Source organism: Arachis stenosperma, chromosome 10 (assembly GCF_014773155.1).
Source record: "Arachis stenosperma cultivar V10309 chromosome 10, arast.V10309.gnm1.PFL2, whole genome shotgun sequence".
Taxonomy (NCBI): domain Eukaryota; kingdom Viridiplantae; phylum Streptophyta; class Magnoliopsida; order Fabales; family Fabaceae; genus Arachis; species Arachis stenosperma.
The window spans coordinates 93,360,682-93,368,444 of record NC_080386.1 but is presented as its reverse complement, the minus strand read 5'-3'; the positions used below and the strand labels follow the sequence as shown (position 1 = coordinate 93,368,444).

At 41.9% G+C, this 7,763-nt stretch overlaps 1 non-coding gene across 1 annotated transcript; it reads right to left on the bottom strand.

The window, feature by feature from the left end:
• Positions 1 to 401: 401 nt before the first annotated feature.
• Positions 402 to 509, bottom strand: LOC130958976 (small nucleolar RNA R71). The gene has a single exon (XR_009078073.1). It is a non-coding gene; the product is annotated as a small nucleolar RNA R71 (small nucleolar RNA).
• Between the last annotated feature and the right edge of the window lie 7,254 nt (positions 510 to 7,763).

The following is a 7,763-nucleotide window of genomic DNA, read 5'->3' as shown; positions in this document are numbered from 1 at the left end:
CAGCCGAAAACAACAACAATGCCAACAATGCAAGGAAGGTGCTGGGTGACTTCACTGCACCTACTCCTGATTTCTACGGGAGAAGCATCTCTATCCCTGCCATTGGAGCAAACAACTTTGAGCTTAAGCCTCAATTAGTTTCTCTAATGCAACAGAATTGCAAGTTCCATGGACTTCCAATGGAAGATCCTCATCAGTTTTTAGCTGAATTCTTGCAAATCTGTGACACAGTCAAGACTAATGGGGTTAACCCTGAGGTCTATAGACTGATGCTATTCCCTTTTGCTGTAAGAGACAGAGCTAGAATATGGTTGGATTCTCAACCTAAGGAAAGCCTGGACTCTTGGGAAAAGCTAGTCAATGCCTTCTTGGCAAAGTTCTTTCCACCACAAAGATGGAGTAAGCTTAGAGTGGAAGTCCAAACCTTCAGACAGAAGGATGGAGAATCCCTCTATGAAGCTTGGGAAAGATACAAACAATTAATCAGAAGATGTCCTTCAGACATGCTTTCTGAATGGAGCATCATAGGTATTTTCTATGATGGTCTCTCTGAACTATCCAAGATGTCTTTGGATAGCTCTGCTGGAGGATCTCTTCATCTGAAGAAGACGCCTACTGAGGCTCAAGAACTGATTGAAATGGTTGCAAATAACCAATTCATGTACACTTCTGAAAGGAATCCTGTGAACAATGGGACTAGTCAGAAGAAAGGAGTTCTTGAGATTGATACTCTGAATGCCATTTTGGCTCAGAACAAGATATTGACTCAACAAGTCAATTTGATTTCTCAAAGTCTGTCTGGAATGCAAAATGCACCAAGCAGTACTAAGGAAGCTTCATCTGAGGAAGAAGCCTATGATCCTGAGAACCCTTCAATGGAAGAGGTGAATTACCTAGGAGAACCCTATGGAAACACCTATAATTCTTCATGGAGAAATCACCCAAATCTCTCATGGAAGAATCAAGAGAGACCTCAACAAGGTTTCAATAATAATGGTGGAAGAAACAGGTTTAACAATGGTAAACCTTTTCCATCATCTTCTCAGCAACAGACAGAGAGCTCTAAGCAGAATACCTCTGACTTAGCAACCATGGTCTCTGATCTAATCAAAACCACTCAAAGTTTCATGAATGAAACAAGGTCCTCCATCAGAAATTTGGAAGGACAAGTGGGTCAGCTGAGCAAGAAAGTTACTAAACTCCCTCCTAGCACTCTCCCAAGTAATACAGAAGAAAATCCAAAAGGAGAGTGCAAAGCCATAGACATGGCCGAATATGGAGAGGAAAGAGAGGAGGAGGACGCCACTGAGGAAGACCTCAGTGGGCGTGTACCAATCTCCTCTGAGTTCCTCAATGAGGAACAATGGGAATCTGAGGCTCAAAATGAGACCATAGAGATTCCATTGGACTTACTTCTGCCATTCATGAGCTCTGATGAGTATTCTTCCTCTGAAGAGGATGAGTATGTCACTGAAGAGCAAGTTGCTAAATACCTTGGAGCAATCATGAAACTGAATGACAAGTTATTTGGAAATGAGACTTGGGAGGATGAACCACCCTTGCTCACCAAAGAACTGAATGACTTGTCTAGGCAGAAACTGCCTCAAAAGAGGCAGGATCCTGGAAAGTTTTCTATACCTTGTACCATAGGCACCATGACCTTCAAGAAGGCCTTGTGTGACTTAGGGTCAAGTGTAAACCTCATGCCCCTCTCTGTAATGGAGAAATTAGGGATCTTTGAGGTGCAAGCTGCAAGAATCTCATTAGAGATGGCAGACAATTCAAGAAAACAAGCTCATGGACTTGTAGAGAATGTTTTGGTGAAGATTGAGGACCATTACATCCCTACTGACTTCATAGTCCTAGAGACTGGGAAGTGCATGGATGAATCCATCATCCTTGGCAGACCCTTCCTAGCCACAGCAAAGGCTGTGATTGATGTTGATAGAGGAGAGTTGATCATTCAAGTGAATGAAGAATCCTTGGTGTTTAAGGCCCAAGGACATCCCTCTATCATCATGGAGAGGAAGCATGAAGAGCTTCTCTCAAAACAGAGCCAAGCAGAGCCCCCACAGTCAAACTCTAAGTTTGGTGTTGGGAGGCCACAACCAAACTCTAAGTTTGGTGTTGAACCCCCACATTCAAACTCTAAGTTTGGTGTTGGGAGGTTCCAACACGGTTCTGAACATTTCTGAGGCTCCATGAGAGTCCTCTGTCAAGCTAATGACATTAAAGAAGCGCTTGTTGGGAGGCAACCCAATGTTTTATAGTTAACTATTTTCTTTTGTTATTTTATCTTTTTTGTAGGTTGATGATCATAAGAAGTCACAAAATCAATTGAAAAAGCAAAAACAGAATGAAAAACAGGAAGAAAAAAAGCACACCCTGGAGGAAGAACTCACTGGCGTTTAAACGCCAGTGAGGGTAGCAGTTGGGCGTTTAACGCCCAGTCTGGCACCATTCTGGGCGTTTAACGCCAGAAAGGGGCACCAGACTGGCGTTAAACGCCAGAAAAGGGCTAGAACCTGGCGTTAAACGCCAGAAATGGGCACCAGCCCGGCGTTTAACGCCAGAAATGGCTCAAAACGTGGATTTTGATGCCATTTGGTGCAGGGATGACTTTTCCTTGACACCTCAGGATCTGTGGACCCCACAGGATCCCCACCAACCCCACCACTCTCTCTCTTCTTCTTCACCCATTCACCAATCACCTCAACATCTCTTTCTCTTCACCACTCACATCCATCCTTCATAAACCACCACTTCTCCCCCTTTTTTGGCCGAACCACAAAGCCATCTCCCTCTCCCCCATTTCTTCTTCTTCTACTCTCTTCTTTCTTCTTTTGCTCGAGGACGAGCAAACCTTTTAAGTTTGGTGTGGTAAAAGCATTGCTTTTTGTTTTTCCATAACCATTTATGGCATCCAAAGCCGGTTCAACTGAGTAGGCATGACCTCAAGCCCATCACTAAGAAGAAGATGGAGCAAACAAGAGACCCCTCTCATCATGAGATCCCTGAGATACCTCAAGGGATGCACTTTCCTCCACAAGACTATTGGGAGCAACTGAACACCTCCCTAGGAGAATTGAGTTCCAACATGGGACAACTAAGGGTGGAGCACCAAGAACATGCCATCCTCCTCCATGAAATTAGAGAAGATCAAAGAATCATGAGAGATGAGCAACAAAGACAAGGAAGAGACATTGAGGAGCTCAAGCACTCCATAGGACCTTCAAGAGGAAGGAAGAGCCGCCATCACTAAGGTGGACCCGTTCCTTGATTTCCTTGTTCTTTATTTTTCTGTTTTTCGAAAATTATGCTTTATGTTTATCCATGTTTGTGTCTTATGATCATTAGTGTCTTAGTGTCTATGCCTTAAAGCTGTGAATATGAATCCATCACCTTTCTTAAATGAAAACTGTTTTTATCACAAAAGAACAAGAAGTACAGGATTTCAAATTCATCTTTAAAACTAGCTTAATTAGTTTGATGTGGTGGCAACACTTTTGTTCTCTGAATGTATGCTTGAACAGTGCATATGTCTTTTGAATTTGTTGTTCATGAATGTTAAAGTTGTTGGCTCTTGAAAGAATGATAAAAAAGGAGACATGTTACTGAGGATCTGAAAAATCATAAAAATGATTCTTGAAGCAAGAAAAAGCAGTGAATACAAAAAAAAAAAGAAGGAGAAAAACGAAAAAAAAAGGGGAGAAAGAGAAAAAGAAAGAAATAAAGTTGTGATCCAAGGCAATAAGAGTGTGCTTAAGAACCCTGGACACCTCTAATTGGGGACTTTAGCAAAGCTGAGTCACAATCTGAAAAGGTTCACCCAATTATGTGTCTGTGGCATGTATGTATCCGGTGGTAATACTGGAAGACAGAGTGCTTTGGGCCACGGCCAAGACTCAATAAGTAGTTGTGTTCAAGAATCATCATACTTAACTAGGAGAATCAATAACACTATCCGGATTCGGAGTTCCTAAAGAAGCCAATCATTCTGAATTTCAAAGGATAAAGTGAGATGCCAAAACTGTTCGGAGGCAAAAAGCTACTAGTCCCGCTCATCTAATTTGGAGCTTAATTTCATTGATAATTTGGAGTCTATAGTATATTCTCTTCTTTTTATCTTATTTGATTTTCAGTTGCTTGCGGACAAGCAACAATTTAAGTTTGGTGTTGTGATGAGCGGATGATTTGTATACTTTTTGGCATTGTTTTTAGTATGTTTTTGATATGATCTAGTTAGTTTTTAGTATATTTTTATTAGTTTTTAGTTAAAATTCACTTTTCTGGACTTTACTATGAGTTTGTGTGTTTTTCTGTGATTTCAGGTATTTTCTGGCTGAAATTGAGGGACCTGAGCAAAAATCTGATCCAGAGACTCAAAAGTACTGCAGATGCTGTTGGATTCTGACCTCCCTGCACTCGAAGTGGATTTTCTGGAGCTACAGAAGCCCAATTGGCGCGCTCTCAACGGCATTGTAAAGTAGACTTCCTGGGCTTTCCAGCAATATATAATAGTCCATACTTTGCCCAAGATTTGATGGCCCAAACCGGCGTTCAAAGTCACCTCAAGAAATTCCAGCGTTAAACGCCGGAACTGGCACCTAATTGGGAGTTAAACGCCCAAACTGGCACTAAAGCTGGCGTTTAACTCCAAGGAGAGTCTCTACACGAAATTTCTTCATTGCTCAGCCCAAACACACACCAAGTGGGCCCGGAAGTGGATTTTTATGACATTTACTCATCTCTGTACACCCTAGGCTACCAGTTTTCTATAAGTAGGACCTTTTACTATTGTATTATTATCCTCGGACATCTAGTTCTTAGATCAGATCTTGGTTCTTCTGGTTCTCTCTCTGGGGCCGAAACCAATGATCACTTTTGTTCTTATGTATTTTCAACGGTGGAGTTTCTACACACCATAGATTAAGGTGTGGAGCTCTGCTGTACCTCGAGTATTAATGCAATTACTATTGTTCTTCTATTCAATTCCGCTTGTTCTTTTACCAAGATATCACTTGTTCTTCAACTTGATGAAGGTGATGATTGACGCCCATCACCATTCTCACCCATGAACAAGGTGACTGACAACCATTCTTGTTCTACAAGCATCCGAGGCTTAGTGAATATCTCTTGGATTCTTCGGAATCTTCGTGGTATAGGCAGGACCTGATGGCGGCATTCAAGAGAATCCGGAAGGTCTAAACCTTGTCTGTGGTATTCTGAGTAGGATTCAATGATTGAATGACTGTGACGTGCTTCAAACCTATAACCTACTGGGCGTTAGTGACAGACGCAAAAGAGTTATTCTATTCCGGTAGGGGAGGGAACCAAACCGGTGATTGGCAGCACTGTGACAGAGTGTGTGCATTAGCTTTCACTGCGCGGATGGGAGGTAGCTGCTGACAACAGTGAAACCCTACACGAGCTTGCCATGGAAAGGAGTAAGAAGGATTGGATGAAGACAGTAGGAAAGCAGAGAGACGGAAGGGAAGGCATCTTCATACGCTTGTCTGAAGCTCTTACACCAATGATATACATAAGTATCACTATCTTTATCTTTGTGTTATTTTCGTTCATCACCATACCCATTTGAGTCTGCCTGACTGAGATTTACAAGATGACCATAGCTTGCTTCATACCACCAATCTCCGTGGGATCGACCCTTACTCACGTAAGGTATTACTTGGACGACCCAGTGCACTTGCTGGTTAGTTGTGCGAAGTTGTATTGTTCACAATTTCGTGCACCAGACTCTGAAGAGAAAATTAAAAGAAGCTAAATTACAACAATCCAGAAGAAACCTTCTTGAAATTTTCGAACAAGAGAAAGAGATGGCCGAAAATAATAATAATAATGCAAGGAGAATGCTTGGTGACTTCACAAAACCAACGTCCAAGTTTGATGGAAGAAGCATCTCCATTCCTGCCATTGGAGCCAATAACTTTGAGCTTAAGCCTCAACTAGTTGCTTTAATGCAACAAAACTGCAAGTTTTATGGACTTCCATCTGAAGATCCTTATCAGTTTTTAACTGAGTTCTTGCAGATCTGTGAGATTGTAAAGACGAATGGAGTTGATCCTGAAGTCTACAGACTCATGCTTTTCCCTTTTGCTGTAAGAGACAGAGCTAGAATATGGTTGGATTCACAACCCAAGGATAGTCTAGACTCATGGGATAAGCTGGTCACTGCCTTCTTGGATAAATTCTTTCCTCCTCAAAAGCTGAGCAAGCTGAGAGTGGATGTTCAAACCTTCAAACAAAAAGATGGTGAATCCCTCTATGAAGCTTGGGAAAGATACAAGCAGCTGACTAAAAGATGTCCATCTGACATGTTTTCAGAATGGACCATATTAGATATATTCTATTATGGTCTCTCTGAATTTTCGAAAATGTCATTGGATCATTCTGCAGGTGGATCTATTCACCTGAAGAAAACGCCTGGAGAGGCTCAAGAACTCATTGACATGGTTGCAAACAACCAGTTCATGTATACTTCTGAGAGGAATTCCGTGAACAATGGGGTACCTCAGAAGAAAGGAGTTCTTGAAATTGATGCTCTGAATGCCATATTGGCTCAGAACAAAGTGTTGACTCAACAGGTCAACATGATCTCTCAAAATCTGAATGGTTTGCAACATGCATCCAACAGTACTAGAGAGGCAGCTTCTGAAGAAGCTTATGATCCTGAAAGCCCTGCCATGGCAGAGGTTAATTACTTAGGTGAACCTTATGGAAACACCTATAACTCATCATGGAGAAATCATCCAAATTTCTCCTGGAAGGATCAACAAAAACCTCAACAAGGTTTTAACAATGGTGGACGTACTAGGCTGAATAATAGCAAGCCATATCCATCATCTTCTCAGCAACAGACAGAGAATTCTGAACAAAATAATTCTAATTTAGCTAATATAGTCTCTGATCTGTCAAAGGCCACTTTTAGTTTCATGAATGAAACCAGATCCTCCATTAGAAATTTGGAGGCACAAGTGGGCCAGCTGAGTAAGAAAGTTATTGAAACTCCTCCCAGTATTCTCCCAAGCAATACAGAAGAGAATCCAAAAGGAGAGTGCAAGGCCATTGATTTAATCAAAGTGGCCGAATGCACAAGGGAGGAGGAGGACGAAAATCCTAAGGAGAAAGACCTCCTGGGACATCCTTCAAGCAAGAAGGAGTTTCCTATTAAGGATCCTGAGGAATCTGAGGCTCATCTAGAGACCATAGAGATTCCATTAAATCTCCTTCTGCCATTCATGAGCTCTGAAGACTACTCTTCCTCTGAAGAGGATGAAAATGTGACTGGAGAGCAAGCTGCTCTATATTTAGGAGCTATCATGAAGCTGAATGCCAAGCTGTTTGGTAATGAGACTTGGGAAAGTGAACCTCCCTTGCTCATTAGTGAACTAGATACTTGGATTCAGAGAACTCTACATCAAAAGAGACAAGATCCTGGCAAGTTTCTAATACCTTGCACCATTGGCACCATGAGCTTTGAAAAAGCTCTATGTGATCTGGGGTCAGGGATAAATCTTATGCCACTCTCTGTAATGGAGAAGCTGGGGATCATTGAGGTGCAACCTGCCTTGTTCTCACTACAATTGGCAGACAAGTCCATAAGACAAGCTTATGGAATAGTGGAGGACGTGCTAGTAAGGGTTGAAGGCCTTTACATCCCCACTGATTTTATAATCCTAGACACTAGGAAGGAAGATGATGAATGCATCATCCTAGGAAGACCTTTCCTAGCCACAGCAGGA